Source organism: Neovison vison, chromosome 14 (assembly GCF_020171115.1).
Source record: "Neovison vison isolate M4711 chromosome 14, ASM_NN_V1, whole genome shotgun sequence".
In the NCBI taxonomy this organism is placed as follows: Eukaryota; Metazoa; Chordata; class Mammalia; order Carnivora; family Mustelidae; genus Neogale; species Neogale vison.
The window spans coordinates 5494199-5511265 of record NC_058104.1 but is presented as its reverse complement, the minus strand read 5'-3'; positions in this window follow the sequence as shown (position 1 = coordinate 5511265).

Sequence of the window (17067 nt, the reverse complement as noted above, 5' to 3'; positions counted from 1 at the left end):
CGCCGAGCAGAGAGCCCGATGTGGGGCTTGATCCCAGGACCCTGGGATCATGACCTGAGCTGAAGGCAGAGGCTTTAAACCCACCGAGCCACCCAGGCGCCCCAGGAGTTACTGTTTTTTATCCTTACATGGTTTGCCCCTGGTCCCAGAGCACATAGTGAGGTTCACATCTGGACTGTGCTTTCCTCTTCTGCCTCCCACGCAACCATGGGGATCTCGATCCCTATGGTCACCTGTGTTTGTGGCACAGGGCCAGAGCTCATGCTCTCTGTGTGCGGCCTCCTTCGTTCACCGACAGGCCCGTCCTGAGCATTGATGGGGCCAGAGCAAGTGTCCCACGGGAAGCCCACACACCATATGTCTGAATATTTTAAGTTGAAAATCTAGCTAACAGGCTTTTCAACAAAACAGGTTCTGTCCTCTTGGGCAAATATACTTCTATAATGACAAAAATGGAACACGCTGGTAAAGTGTGGCCGTCGGGCAGTTGAAGGCTGGCCGCGGGTGCCTTGGCATTTATGGCTGGACCAGCCGTGCCTGGATGGGGAGTAAGATAGGGGCATGCATAATTTGCTAATTGCTGTATATTTCATACCAGTTATTTTTCTCTTCATTGCAGCAAAATCATTAATTATGTTATTTCCACTCAAGATTTTCCCTTTAAGTTGGGTTCTAGTAATCATCTAGAGTTGTTTAATCCAGGGCAGTTGCACTAGGCCACCTGTGGCTCTTTATTTATTTATTTATTTAAATTAATTAAGTAATTAGAGTCAGCTCCATGCCCAGCATGGAGTGCAACGCTGGGCTTGAACCCACAATCCTGAGATCAAGACTTGAGCTGAGACCAAGAGTCAGACACTTAACCAACTGAACCATCTATGTGGCCTTACCTGTGGTTATTTAAACTCAAATCTAGGGGCGCTTGGATGACTCAGTCAGTTAATAAGCATCTGCCTTGGCTCAGGTCATGATCCTGGGGTCTTGGGATTGAGTCCCATATCGTGCTTCCTGCTCAACAGGGAGGCTGCTTCTCCCTCTCCTGCTCCCCCTGCATGTGCTGTCTCTCCCTCTGTCAAATAAATAAAATCTTTAAAAAAAAATAAATAAAAATAAAAGATACCCCACAATTATAAAGTAAACCAAATATATAAAAAATTGATACTCTAGAGTATCCAAACTTTTCTTAAAATTCGAAAGGCAAAATACAAATGAAGATTAATAAGCATAAAACTTGAAGTCAGAAAGTATTTACGTAAAATAAAGTATGTGTATTTTGTTTACTTAAGTGCTTAAGTACAGCTGAAGTATTTTTATTTTATTTTCTTTTATTTTTTTGCAAATGTGATGGAGTCTCCTCTTAGGAAAAGGAAACTTCTCACCTCTAGAGCCAAGGTGAAGAGTAGGTATCATGTCTCTGGTGGGCACATCGGGCCCCGACGAGGGCAAGTTCAGGGTTGATACGAATTTATTAATCATGCATGGTGTTCCTCGGCTGCCATGGGCCCCTGTTGGGAATTCTGGGTCAGGTCCTGAGTATATATGGAGCCTGGAACCATGGGCAGAGTGGGCCACGGCGGCTGAGACCGCTGGGCAGTGACTCTCGGGTAGGCACCCGTGCGCCATGTCTCCGAGAGCAAGGCTTTGATGGATGGGTTAATGGGGCTTCCTTCTGACCTCAGCACTGGGACTTCCCATGCCCTCCCCGCTACCTGGTGTCACCCACAGACCTCCACAGCACATGGACACAGTTTTTTCTTAATATGATAAAGTATACCTAACATTGCATTTACCATCTTAGCCGTTTTTAGGGGTCCAGTTCAGGGGCATAAAAGCTCGTTCACGTCGCTGTGCATCATCACTCCCACTCTGGTCCCATCACATACACCCTTCCTGCCTCCCCTTCCCCAGCCCCTGGCACTGCTGTCTGCTTTCGGTCTCTGGGACTCCGATGACTCTGGGGATCTCTCGTAAGTGGAGTCATACAGCGTTTATCCTTTCGTGGCTGGCTTATTTCACTCTGCAGAACGTCCGCAAGGTTCATCCCTTGTGTCTGAGTTTCCTTCCTCTTTAGGGCTGAACAGTACTCCACTGTATGGGTTTGCAGTTGTCTTCGGTCTCAGGGACAGGGGACAACAGAGGTGGAGAAGTCCTCTCCTGGGGCTTGCCTGGGTTAGTTATAAAGTAGATGGCTGGGGCGATAGCTCGGACTGTTGCCAGTGATGAGCACTGGATCCCCCGTGACCCAGATGCACGAGGCTCCTTTAAGTTGGTTTGTGGGTGTTGGCGAGAGCAGGACCCTCTAAGGCCGCTCTGCAGAGTTCTCCATGGATCAGTTACACTGGCGTCATCTAGTGCTTGTCAGAAATGCAGAATCACGGGCTCCATCCCAGACATATGGAAGCTCATGCTTTAGGGGAGGACTCAGTTTCCCAATAATACCATGTGAGTGATTGCAGAATTGAAATGTTGACAAGCATGCAGGGAAAGATGGGCACGGTTTCTGCTCGAGTGCCCGGGGCTAGGCGGGGGGGGGGGGTGAGTGCTTGAGGGTCAGCCAGGTCCTCTCAGGCATAAGTAGTAACAGAAAACCTCATCTTGAACTGGCTTAGAGGAGAGAGAAGGAAGGCAGGACAGAGGAAGGGAGGTAGAGAGAGAAGGAGGAGGAGGACAAGGAGAGGGAGGACGAGGAGGAGAGAGAAGGGAACATCAGAAAAAAGAAATGAGTTTGTGTCCAGAACTGAAAAGTTCAGGAATGTCTGGGTTCGGGTGCAGCTGGATCCAGGGTCTCAAAGAGGATCCCGGCTGTCTCTCTTTGTCTCTGGGCTCTCTTTCCTCTGGGGGCTGCATTGTCTGGACTGCTCGCAGCCTTTATGGACCCAGAGTTTCTCTTTCCTGGCAGGATCACTACTGTCCTGGACTCGAGTATCTGTGTCCTGGCTTGGATTGCATGGCCACTCCTGAGCCTGTCACCAGGGTCAGGGGGGAAGGGCTAGGTCAAGTCTAGATCCTTTGGAGCCTGGAGTTTGGGAGTCAGGCATGGCTTGTTGGGGGTGATGATGTGTGGTTCCACCTGAGCCCAGTGAGTTAAAGGAGGAAGGTGTGGCCAAAAAGGAAAGAGAGTGCCATCAGATAGGATTGCAGCTTGTTGCATCTGCTGAGGAGGGGATGGGGGTCAGAGTCTCAGTGTGGGGGGAATGGAACATTCTGGAGCCCGATAGTGGTGGCGGCTTCTCAACAGGGTGAACGTGCTTATCACCCCTGAACTGGACCCTGAAAACTGGTTAAGACAGTAAATTCTACACTGAGAATATTTTATCATGATGAAAAAAAGAAGATAAATAAATAAATGAAACCTAGCTGAAAACGGGGACACATGTAGGTCATTTATTAAATGCGAGGGAAAGAGGAGGGAAAAAAAAAAAAAAAGGAACGTGAGCATTGATGCAAGGTTATTTCATGAACCTTCCAGATTCCGACTTTGCCACTTTGTCCCATCACTGTCCTGGCTGCCAAGTCCGATTCGGGGGTGCCCTGTGCTGTTTCCTTAACCTCATCAAATCCAGAATTCACCCCCCCCATCTCCCTGTCAGACATCCATGTTTCCTGGGCCCGAGGTGTCCAGGCCGGGTGTTCTGGAGGCTGTCCCAGTGTGGGGGTCCCTGGGCTCTGTTTGGGGGTCTCGTGGTTAGACTGAGGCTCCATGTTTTTGGTCTCCGTGTTTTTGGTGGAAACGATGCCAGTCCTTCTAGGCAGTGAACCCCGATCGCTTGCTCACGTTGATGTCCTCCAGGTGTTCTGTCTGTAAAAGTTATTGTTGGTTTCGGTAATTGGTAGCCTTTGCGGGGAGGGATTATTTTGCGATTGTGTAAATAACTCCAGTCCTCACGTGATGAAAACTTTCATTCATAAAAGCAGAGAGAAGAATGAACCCCCGATGCCCTGTAGCCTGAACTTGACGGTTACCAACGTTTTGCTAAAGTTGCTTCATCTCTCTTCTCTCTCTGCCACCGTTTTTGAGGACAAATCCTGGAGGGTGTGATTTCAGTGCACATTTCTAGCTGGTGAGGACAGGTTTTCCCTAACCTGTGAGCGTTGGCAATAATTCCCTTGTGCTACTGATGCACTTGAATTGTAACTTTTACCTAGTTTTAGAGAAGGTGTATTTCCTTAACCACATGGGGCTCGTGCTGTGTTAGCTAGCCTACCTGTGGAGGCTAGATCAGGTTTGGGATCGCGTTCTTGGCCAGAAAGGCAAGACACTTCACCGTGCGTCTCTCCGGGGGGGGGGGGTCTTAGACATCTGAGTTCCCCATTTCCGCTGATGCCAAGATTGATCTTGGGGTCCCTTGGCTCCTTTTGAATATCCAGCCGCTCAGCACCGTCCCCCCCCCAACTCCTCTGCACTTAGTGTACCCAAGTGGTGGGATCTTCATTATTCATCCAAGAGAAAACCATGGTTCATTTCTTGGCAAGAAAGGCCTCTGGAGGACAGATGAATGAGTCTGTTTGTAGAGTAGATATTCTAAGATTGTGAGTGTGTGTGTGTGTGTGTGTGTACATGTGTGTATATGTGTGCCTTTGGTCCCAGAGAGGTGTAGATCTCCTAGCGGGCAGCCTCCGTGCTCAGGGATGGGTGCCTGAATCTTGGTCATAGGTAATGGAGCTGGGTGGAAATCCAGCTTCTGCATATCCCCCACCCCCTGCTTCGGAGTTCCTGTGGTTCTGCCTGTCCCGGGAGGGCGCGCTGGACCGTTGGCCGTCGGTGACACGAGGTTGGCAGGGCTAGTCGTTCCAGGGGCCGTCCCTATGAAAGGGATGTTTTCCATGAGCTCTCATGGGGGATGTTCTGGATTGTAATCCCATCGTGGTAGCAGGGAGGGGAAGACCACCGAGATGGGGATGGGTCAGGGAGGCCAGGGCGGCCTCATCTGGGGGAGGCTGCGGGCCACGCGTTTTGGTGGCAGAGCCAGAGAAGCCCTTGCATCCCTAAGTCAGGGTCTGGCTGTACTCTGCTGGCCGCCTTTATGAGCCTCATTTCCTCTTTGGAAAAATGGGCTAGGAAGCATCGCCGCACCCCCCCCCCCACCCCGTCCCCGCCCCGCAAGCCCCGAGGGATTTGGAGGGGAACTGAGGAGTGACTTCAGATTCATTTCAGGCTCTGCCCCAGGGAAAGCGTCAGTGAACCGAGCAGGTGTGGGTCCCGGGCTCAGGCAGCTGTTGTCGCCCGGAGGAGCCAGGGGGTGGGGTGTGAGCGAGCCTTGCGAACCGTGGAGTGCCGTACAAACAAGCCTTCTGGTGTCACAGCCGCATCCCCAGATGGGACTGGACGCACCGAGAAGTGATGGTGCTTGCTTGCCCCGGGGGCCTTGTGGCTGGTGTCCCCAGAGGCCGACTCTTAGTCACAGATAAGCCGCTTTAGTTTGGGTCTCCCCAGCAGCAGACCCCAAGCAAGGACCCAAAGGCAAGCAGCGAGTGTGAGAGGCGATCCCAAGGCACATCAAGAGAGTGGGGAATGAGCCCAGGGAAGGGCACGCAGCCGCCATGGGGTTTGTTAAGAAGCAAGCTGGTTCTGCTTGGGAGGCCGTGTGGCGCATGCGTCGGATGCTCCCCACTGGGCACAGAGGCCTGGCACCCTCCTCGGCTCACTGTGTCCCTGGCAGAGGCCGAGTGCCACAGGCAGTAAACCATTGCGCGCTTGGGTGGGGGGGTGGTCTTGCCTCTGCTCTTGTTGCAAGGACTGTGGAAGGCCCCCCGCCCAACCTAGGACTTCTGGTTCAAAAGGTCTCTCACTTGCTGTCTTCCAGCAACTTTGGTGAGGCAGGGGACAGGGGTGGTCCCTGCTTCAGAGATGGGGACTCTCATTATCCCAGAGGGGAGGACGTTCCCCAGGGAGCCGCAGGGAGGGTACGGCGCTGGGGCTGGGGTCTGTCCAGGTCTGTCCGGCCAGTCCTACCAGGTACACACCTCCAGGTGCTGTCCACATGGAATGCCCTGAGGCCCGTGTTCCCTCCTACAGACCGTGACAGAGTTCCCCCGCCCCCTTCCCACCCCTTCCTCAGTTTCCCCTTCCTGTTCCCACTCGCTTTCCCTGGGGATTTTGATCTTGAGACCACTGTGGGGAGGCACCGGCCCAAAAGCTCTCTCCCAAAGCCTGAGCCAAGATGCTGTCTGCACCCAGGAGGGGCCTGCATTCATGAATGGACACAAAGAAGCATCCTGGGACCAAGCTGGAGAAAGGGAGGCTCTCAGGGCCCAGGGCCAGCTTGGCCCTGGGCTGTCTTGGCCTCTGTGGGACAGACAGACAGACCCCCCTTTGTGTGGAAGCCTGGACGCATCTCTTTAGTCCTCTGTCCTGGGATCCCAGGGCTGCCCGCTGCCAGGCACGGCCCCGTCCGGAAGGGCCGGCCGCTCTAGTTTTCCTGGGAGAGGAGGGCGGCTTCTCTCTGGGGGCTGCAGCCCTGGGCCCGGGCTGGGAGGAGAGGGAGAAACTGCAGCAGCTCCGAGGCTGGGCCTGACAAGAGGGGCGGTGAGCAGCTGGGACGTGCTGGGGGGTCCAGGCGGTGGGGACCCGGCAGGTCAGCCACCCTTGGCCCTCCCTGGGGCAGAAATGGTTTAGAAAGCAATCCCCCACCCCTCTTTTTAAAAAATATTTTATTTGTAAGTAATCTTTACACCTAGTGTAGGGCTTGAACCCACAACCCTGAGGTCAGGTATGCTATGCTTCACCCACTGAGTCAGCCAGGCACCCCGAAAAGCCTCCCTTTTCAGACCCCACCCAGACCTAGCCCTCGGGAGCGTGGGGCTGCTCTGCGGGCTTCTGCGGGATGATAACCTACAGGAGAGCCTGCCTTTCGCTTCTAGCTCGAACCCCAGACCCGCTGGGGAATCAGCACCTAGATCAAGGTGTCCAACAGTACCAGACACCCCCCCTGAGGTGCACTCCAGACACTGCCCCCCACTCCCGAGGGTACCCATTGTCCAGGTTTTTATTACCAAAGCCTCCTGTGGCTGATTCTTTGAAGTTTCTAGAAATAGAGCCGAAGAGCGGTACCGTGGTCCAGCGCTGTGTCTCAGATGTGCGCCGGGTTCCCTGTGCAGCTGCGGGCCTGTCCACCCCGTCTGCCGTTCCATGGTGTGGCTCCCTCAGTTTCTGTCCCTCCTGCCCTGGATGAGCATTTTGGGTAGTTTCCAGCATTCTCCTTGCGACCAGCCGCTTCCCTCCTCCAACTCTGATGTAGTCGTTTTGAGAACGCCTGGTCTCGAATACGGATTTCAAATACGGACTTCTGTGTTTAAGATTTTTTTTTTGATGAGATTTTAAAAAATTACTGATGTAGTAGATGGACACTGGAGTTGGTGAAACAATGCAGAAATATAAGGGAGAAAAAAGTAGTGTTTTCCACGCTTCTCCCTGAAGTCTCTTCCCTAGGGTTCCCCATCACATCTTCTGCTTTTCCCGTTCAGCTCCTGGGCCCGTCTCTTAGGTGGCATGACCTTGGACTAACCTCTCATCCTGGCTGGATTGACCCAGATGTCTCAGGAGTCTGTCTGCTCCAAAATTTTTGGAAGATTTTAAAAGCTGGGACTTTTCTTAACTTCTCTCTCAAGTCGTAATGACTTCATAAACACTGAGATGATGGGCGATTCAGGTAGTTGACATGGGCCTTACCTGTTGCATGCCTGCCTATGCCCTGGTACTAGGAAGATGAAGGTAAATCGGGGACCGGCCCTTGTTTGCAGTTTGGGGGCCAAGACCGACCCTGAAGCACCCACAGCCATGTCGCAGGTGCTATGATAAGCGTTGTAAGGGCAATTGTGGGAGTCCAAAGGAAGGAGCCACTCTCTCTGCCTAGGAATGCCCCAGGAAGAGAAAGAAGGGGTCCATGACAGCAGTGGCTTGTGCAGAGACCCACAGGTGAGAGAGAGCTGTTTACTCTCTAGTCCAGATGGGGGTGTAAGGATCAAGAAAAGCTTTTCAGAGGGTCCTTTGGACCTGGGCTTTGAAGGCTGAATAGGAGCTCTCCAGCTAGAGAAGAGGGGAAGGGATTTTTAGGCAGAAGAAAAGATATGTGGGAGGCCCAGAAACATGATGACTGTGGGCCATGGGGAGGGCTTTTTTGGGTGGGGAAAATTGTGGGGTCTAAGGCAGGGATAGGAAACAAAAGAAGCAGGTCCCCTCTGGGACACAGGCTCTTTTTGTTCTTGTTGTGCTCTCGGTTGACCAGGGTTTTGCCCGGGTGCATGAGATCTTTGAGTCTTGGTGTTAGACTTTCTAAGATGGGAGGGACTGACAAAGCTGGGGCTTGGGTGGGGGGGGACTGGGGATCATGGGCCACTTGTGACCAGGGTTGCTGTGACCACTGGCCAATGAGGCAGTGATTTCAGGAGCTGGGAGAGGGCTCTGTCCCTTCCATTCTTTGCCTCCAGATTCTCCATCCTGGAGAGGATGCCCAGATATGTTATACTGTCGTGTAAAAGACTGATGGCAGAACCACAGACAGGGCTGAAAGGGGACGTGAGTGCAGTGCAGAGAATAAACCAGAAGTCTGAAGGTCTGGGCTCACATCTCAGTGGCACTACTTCCTAGCCTGTAGTTCAACGTCTCTGAATCCTTGTATAAGAGGGCAGTCAGAATCTCAGACCTGCTCACTTTGTACCAAGGCTCAGGCCGGAGGAGGGAAGGGAAAGCGCTTGCCACTTTAAGACAGGACTGGGACAGGCACCTCCTGGGACTCCGGTGCTATATTAGGCAGAACACTGAGCCTCAACTAAGCATAATTTATTTGAAGGAAACACTTGAAAGTGATTTGGTGTTCCTCTTGGAAAACATTTTCTGCCATCCATCCTTCTGTCCATTCAGACAGCTTTGCATCTACGTATACACTTATTTTTCTACCAGGCTGTGTACATATCTCTCCTACTCACATACTCACCCACCCCTCCCCCTTCATCCATCCATCCATCCATTCATTCCCCATCTTCTCATTCGTGGATCCATCCACCCAACCTTCCAGACGAATATCTACTTACCTAGTTACTTGCCTATCAAGCCGCTTGCCTCTCTCTCTCTGGTCTACTTACCCACCTTCCCATCCAGCTAGTTCCAAAGTTGGGAACTGGAAATGTATTGGGAAGTATGGTTGTTGTCTTGTGGACAGTGGGAGAGCCAATGAAAACATTTTATAAAGTCACGTTATCTTCTCCTTTTCATGATCAGTTAAAAATGTTCAAATTTGAGATCTGTAATACCGAGGTGCATTGATAATGTCTTTAGGGAGTTATGGGGATAAGGCAACATTTTGCAGCCGCTGAGAAAGCTCTGTCAGCCCTACAAGAGTAGGGGGACATGGGTAGACAGCCTAACTCCAGATGTTGTCCTCCAGGACTTCCTTTATTCTGGGCAGCTGTGCACTGAGTGCAGGGTCGGTTTCCTGGGGAATGAGTCAGGAATGGTTCTGGAGCTGCAATGCTGGGATCCTGGGACTGGCATTGCCTCCTGACCCCTGCCACAGGCCCAGCTCCCACTCCAGCCTGGCGGGCCCCTCCAGCTCCAGCCTCTGAGCACTCCTCCACCTTCCCACTCCTTTCCTGCTGCCCTTTGGGCTCCAGAAGTTCCCACTGCTGTCTTCCGTGTGACCATCCCCATCGTGTCTGTGACATCACCTCCCAGCAGAGGACTGGTCTTCTGTTGTTGCGATCTTTACATCATAAAAGCATTGGCATAGTGATCCTAAGAGAAGTTTCCCCAACTTTTGATTCTGAAAGATTTTGAATGTGTATCAAAAAGTCGCAAGAAGGGGCGCCTGGGTGGCTCAGTGGGTTAAGCCGCTGCCTTCGGCTCAGGTCATGATCTCAGGGTCCTGGGATCGAGTCCCGCATAGAGCTCTTTGCTCAGCAGGGAGCCTGCTTCTCTCTCTCTCTCTCTGCCTGCCTCTCTACTAGTGATCTCTCTCTCTGTCAAATAAATAAATAAAATCTTTTTTTAAAAAAAAGAGTGAATCCTATGGCCTCACCACAAATATGTATTTCATTTTTGTGCATTAATGGGACTTCTTCCATCTGTATACATATTTTGACCTTATTATAATCATAATAAGTTATATAGTCACTTTCCCACCTGATGAAAGATATATGGCAAACATTTCCTATGTCATTACACAGTTAAAAAAACTGACTTCTAATTACACACAAAGACCTTGAATATAATCCCATAAAAATTCAGACAGTATAGGGCAATGGAAAATCTCCTTTGATCTCCCACCTAAGTCCTACAAGTTCAAAGAAATAAGGGGCAGCCAAAGTCCTTTGTGACCAGAAACCCCAATACCATCCACCTCTCCTCTTTTTTTCCCAGGCATCTTTGGATGTCTTTACCACTGATCTACTGTTAGACATTCATATTAACTCCTTTACTGGGATTTTCCTGCTTGGGCTTTTCATGTACCTCACTCAGTGCTTCTCTGTCTCGGCGGCCTATTGATGTCCCAGCTTTAATACTGATGCCTGGGTCCCAGCCGTGGAACTCTAGAGATTCCAGATGATTTGATCTGGGATGTAGCTGGGGGCATTGGCATGTTTAATAGCTTCCTGGGTGATTTTTTTTCTTAGCATTAAAAGAAATTAAGGTGAGGGTGCCTGGGTGGCTCAGTGGGTTAAGCCGCTGCCTTCAGCTCAGGTCATGATCCCAGGGTCCTGGGATCGAGTCCCACATCGGGCTCTGCTCAGCAGGGAGCCTGCTTCCCTCTCTCTCTCTGCCTGCCTCTCTGTCTACTTGTGATCTCTCTCTGTAAAAATAAATAAATAAAAATTAAAAAAAAATGAAATTAAGGTGAAGTTGACTTATGGAATTTCCTATTTTATTTCATTTTAAAGTAGGCTGCATGCCCAGTGTGGAACCCAACACAAGGTTTGAACTCACAACCCCGAGATCAGGACCTGAGCTGAGATCAAGAATCAGATGCCTAACTGATTGAGCCACCCATGTGCCCCCCCAAATTTGCCATTTTAAAGTGAATGGCAAATCCCCCGAAAAGGAGACCCTGTACCCATTAAGTGGTTGCTCCTTCCAGCCTAGGGCAACCACTAATCTCTGTCATTACGGATTGGCCTATTCTGGATATTTCATATAAAAAGAACCATATAATATGAGACTTTTTGTGTCTGGCTTCTTCCACTCATGGGACAGCATCCCATGCTTGAGGTTTGTATGCGTAGCAGATATCAGAATGTCCTTCCCTTTTACCACTGAGTACTATCCTATCATATGGGTGGATCATGGTTTTTTTGACCTGCCCGTCCTTGTGCAGCTGAGGCTGAGAACCACTGGCCTAACCTTGTATGGCCTCACCTTCAAATTGGAATAATAATATCTACTTTGCTAGGATGTGGTGGGCTTTAATGGGAGGTACATGGGTGGGTCAACCATCAGTAAGAAAAATGGTGCCTGGGCTCTTTGGGCTCTCCAGGAAGAGGTGAAAAGTGTGTCTATTCTTGTGGCCTCTTGAGCCATTTTTTTAAGAAGACTTACTTATTTTAGAGAGAGGGAGAACATGAACAGGGGGAGGGGTAGAGGGAGAGGGAGAAGCAGACTCCCCACTGAGCTCAAAGCCTGCCATGGGGCTCAATTTCATGGCCCATGAGATCATGACCTGAGCCAAAATCAAGAGTCAGTTGCTTAACTGAGTGAACCATCCAGGTGCCCCACTTTTGAGCCATATCACCTCATGGTACCTGTAGGGTTGGTAGCAGTGTCTCTTTTTTTTTTTTTTTTTTTTTTTTAAACAAGGAAGCTGCAGTGCAGAGAAGGGAAGTAATTTCCCCCCAGGTCTCCAAGCACCTAAGTAACTCTGCAGAGATTTTCCATGCAGCTATGCCCAGCTCCAAAGCCCTGACTTCATCTGTTTAGAATGGAATTCAGCCTCTGTCCTTGCCTCCCTGCTGGCATGGACTCTGGATCATGACTCTGTATGGGAGCTCTCCATGTGGAGTTGCCCTCCCCTTCCCTCACAAATGCCATGGCCCCACGGTTATCTAAGCAGAAGGGTTGGCCATGGAATGGTGATTCTGTTCTTCAGAGAGGAGGCAGAAAGGCCCTCTTCCCTCCTTTAGTTTAACTAGTAACAGCCTCCTGGAAATATCAACTCTTTGGAGAGGAACTTCCCAAAATCTGGAAGGCTGCTCCTTGCCTGTCAGCTCTGTTCTAGAACATTCTAAATTTTATCTATATGCTTCATCTGTTAAAAACGAGTCCCTTATCTCTCTACTGGGAAACGGATAAACAAGCTATTGTACGTCCAGACAACAGAATAGGACTCAGCAGTAAAAAGGAAGGAGGCATCGGAACACAGTGACAACACGGATGGACCTCACATACATGATGCCCAGTAAAAAAAGCCAAACTCAAAAGGCTATGCAGGAAAAAAAAAAGAGAGAGAGAGAGAGAGAGAGAAGATGGAAGGGCTGAGAATAATCGCCAAGAACAGTAATGTGTGATTTAGGAAGGCCCATTTTCTCCTTGTATAAAACAAGTTTATCTTAGATGATTTTATTTTTATTTTTTTTAAAGATTTTATTATTCTTTTGACAGAGAGAGGCAGCAAGAGAGGGAACACAAGCAGAGTGGAACTGGAGAGGGAGAAGCAGGCTTCCCGCCGAGCAGGGAGCCTGATGCGGGGCTCGACCCCAGGACCCCCAGACCATGACCTAACGGAAGGCAGATGCTTAACTGACAGAGCCACCCAGGTGCCCCCTTAGATGGATTTTAAATAGAACTAAGTAAATCCCTGCTTGGCTTTTAGAGCCATTTCTTCCCACCTGAAAGCACTTTGACTTTATAAAATAAATTCTTTTTAGACATAAAAAAAAACAACAACCCAAAAACAAAACCGCTGCAGGCCAACCCTGCGAGGGCATTTACACGCAGAAAGACAAAGCTATAGGGGCAGAGAACAGGGTGGTGGTTACGCCCCTGGGGAGGGGTAATCAGGGATCCGTGTGTGGGTGTTTGGGGAGGATGAAGGATCTGTTATTAATCTTGATTGTGGTGGTGGTGACGTCAGTCTCCATTTGCCTGAGCTCATAATACTGGGTAGCAAAAAAGGCAAGAAATTATACTATATGTAAATGCAAAGGAAAAGTGACAACCTAAATGAAACAATCTGTTGTTCTCTTAAGAAATGTCTGCCTAGAGGCTCTGAAGGAAGAAAGTAGGCCACAAGGAGGTAAAGAAAAAGTTCTTGGTTCTGGAGGGTTGTGGGAACTCTGTTTTTTGGGCATTTGCCCCGGGGCCCTGGGCCCTCTTCTCCCAGCCTTTTTCTCGCCTGCCGTTCTCCTGTTCAGTGGCTGGAGCACGGGGCAGAGACAAGGAGGGTTTTGTGAAACCCAGAAACAAATAAAGAGCTGCCCATCGTGGGTCGCCACGGCAACGCGATGTCGCCCTTGAACCCGTGTGGCTGGCACCATGGGTAGCTTACTGGTGTTTGTTAAGGGAGCAGAGGAGAGAGTGGCCGGGCCGTGCCTGGTGGCAGGAGGACAAGTGCTCCCTCAGCCCCAGACTCGGTTTTCCACCTTGGAGAAAGACGCCGGCCGTGTCTCTGCACAGTTGGCCTCTGCCCGCCCTCAGCCTCGTTGGCACAGCCCTCTTGGGGGCTTTTGGGCGGCATCTATCAAAATGAACACAGTGCCTACCTATGTTAGTGTCTCTAGGGCTATAGTACAAATGGCCATACACTTGGTGACTGAACACAAATTTGGTCTCCCAGCTCCGGAGGCCGGAAGTGCAAGACCAAGGTGTCGACGGGGCTGACTCCTTCCTGAGGCCCTGAAGGAGAGGCTTCTGTGCCAGTCTCCCAGGCTCCGATGGTTTCAGCAGCCCTCTGTGGTCACAGCACTGTGATCTGTGTCTCCATTGTCTCGTGGGCTTCCGCTCGGTGGTTCTTTCCCCATAAACAGATTAGGGGCTCACCCTCCTCTGGTGGGACCTTATCTTAACTGAGGACACCTGCACCAGCTGTGTTTCCAGATGGGGTCACTTTCTGAGGTCCTTGGGGGTTAGGACCTCCATCCACATAGGAATTTTGGAAAGACACCAGCCCGTAACACTGCTCCGTACACACTGGGCTGCTTGCCACCCTGCTCGGCATATCCATGTCTACTTCTCCGTGGGCCAGTGCCCTTCCTTCTCCTACCTGTCTTTTTGTCTGGTAAACTCACTTATTCCTTGATACCTGTTGGCCGGTGCCCACTGTGGAGCTGGGTGCTATGTGGGTGTGCCCGTGCCTTGGGGAGCCTGCGCCCTCTTGGAGTCCTTCACACTCTGCCTTATCCCTCCTCTCAACTCCAGCCAGCATGTGGTAGGAGCTCCTGAGGGTTTCCTGAAAGGATGGGGAGCATGAATCACATGGTATTGGGATTTCTGCTTGAATCTGGTGCCTTCTGGATTGTGAGCTCCTTGAGGGCAAGGTCAGGTCACTCCAACCCACTGTCCCTAGATCTCAGTGTAAAACCAGCATACAGAAGGTGCTTTAAAAATGTTCTATGAACTGTGTGGCACTGATCTGGCATAGAGTTATTGACAGATCCTCAGTGAAGTATGCTTAATGTGGATCCAGCATACAGGAGGTGCTCCATAAATGCTCTGTGAACTTTATTGGCATAGATCCAACACACAGAAGTTGCTTCATAAATGCTCTGTGATCTGTAATGATGTGGTGCCAGCACCCAAAAGCCCAGGATATGCTCGGTGACCTGCACCAGGCAGGGACTCAGCAGACAGAAGGTGCTCCGTAAATGCTCTGTGAACTCTTCCGCGCTGAGCCCTTTGTTCTGAGCCACATGCCCGTCCCTTATGTCTGTGGGTCTTCAGAGTAATTACTGGGATCCTGGGGGGAAGTGTTTGATGTCGCAGTGGAATTTAACTCCATCCGGGGGCGGGTGACAGCAGAGTCCAGGGGGAACAGGTGAACGGCCCGTTTCCCTGATCCTGAGCCTGTGTAGTCCGGGGAGGGAACCAGGTACTTGCAGACTCACCCCCCAGCTCTCTGATGCCCCTTCCCCACCCTGCCGGGCGACCTTCCCAGCCTGACTCGCACCCCCCCCCAACCACACACAGAGTCACGCCAGCCTGGCCCGCCTGTGTCCCACCTGGGTGGGGGGCAACATTCCTATACTCTGCGCTCTAGCCTCCCCTCTGCAAAATGAATGGGGCATTGTCTCCGTCTGAGCTCCAATATGGTCAAAGGAGAGACTAGAGGGGGCCCCAGGAATGCCTACTGCTCCAGATAAAGCCTACTGGCGTTTCCACATGTGGACCTACGTGGGCAGCAATGAGTGCGATGGTCACAAAAGAAGTGTGTGCAGACGCTTACGAGCAGAGTTCTCCGTGGTGGCCCCAGATCGGACCGTCCACCTCCGGGAGAGCGGATAACATAAAACGTGTCTGGAATTCTCTATGGCAATGAGAACAGCCGATCCCTGCGTCCAACAATATGAATGAATCTCGCCAAAGTCACGTGGGACCCAAGAAGCCAGACAAAGAAGGATTTGTGCTGTGTGATCCCATTGATGGGAAGTTCAAGAACGGGCCAAACTAATCAATGATGACAGTGTCACAAGTGGTTTCCCTTGAGGGAAGAGTCACTGGGAGGGGCAGGCCATGAGCTCGGGCTCCTCCTGCGTGGTGGTGGTTATGCGGGTGGGGGCACAAGTGAGACCCGATCAGGCTGTACGAGCAGGGAGCCCTGCGCTATGTCGGTGAGACGGAGAGAAAGGAGAAACAGGAAGTGAAGAGAATTTTGTATTTAGCGAAGTTTTGTAGCGAATACCACATTGGGGATCAGGCACTACTACATGCTGGCCAGTTCAAAAAAAGTGTAATAGAAAGAGCGGGGAGAGGGAGGTGAGGAGAAGATGGGAGGGGGGAGAGGGAGGAGGGGGAGGGGAGGAGACGGAGGCGGGGGAGGGGAGGGATCCTCTTTTCCCACCAGGAGGGACCCCCAACGTCAGGTCTCCTGGGAATCCTGGGACCACAGCTGCTCCCGGCTTCCTGGCCCAGCTTCCGGGAATGATGCTTGTCTTTCCAGGTTCATGAACCACCGAGTCCCCGCCCACAAGAGGTACCAGCCCACCGAGTACGAGCATGCGGCCAACTGTGCCACCCACGCTGTGAGTTGGCTTTTGGGGGGCCGAGAGCAGGAGACACTTTCAGGCGGGAGGGGAGCAGCCTCTTCACCCTTGGAGAGAGTACATTGGGTACATTGGGTACATTGGACTGTGGTACTGAGCGTGCCTCTCTTTTGCTCTGTGAACCTTCCTGGCTCCCTGGTTCCTACACGGCACCTGGACCCTGTAGGAAGCTTGCAGCCGGTGTTAGCTCATAAGTCTGCTGGCGTCCCCCCGCCACACCCTTCTCCCAGGTTCCAGCTGTTTCCCGGGTAGAAGGTACACTTCCAGGCCTGGGCATATGCCGTTCCCTCTGCCTGGAGTCCTTGTCTTGTCTAAGAAATCCTTCTCTGGGCAGGGGACCCCTTTGGAAATCATGAAAACTCTAGACCCACGTTGTCCGGTTTGGTAGCTGCTGGCCCCGAGTGGCTATCATGTCCTTGAAATGCAGCGCGTCCCTTGGAGGTGTGCCGGGAGCGTGACCTCCATGCCCACTTGGGAAGCCATGGCAGGGAAAACGGGATGTAAAATATCTCCTTAATCTGTTTGTGTATAGTACACAGTATTTTGGGTCTACTGGGCTGAACACAATATAGTATTCACGCTCATTTCACCTGTTTGTTTCTCCCTTTAAAAACACGGGTCCCAGAACATCCAAGATGACCTGGGCGACTCACGTTACAGTTCTGTTGGCTGGGGCTACCATAGACTGTTTCTCCTGAAAAGGTGCTCCCGATACAAAGAACTGGGCACAATTTCAGGGGGGTCCCTGAAAGTGCTTTGGAGAGTTCTAGACTTCTCCAGGGAAATGATGGGTTAACCAAGGTGTGAAGAGAGAAGGGCTCTCCAGGTGGGCCTGGTGGGGAGGTCTATTTTCTCCAGAAGGCGCTAACTACATGGGCAACCACA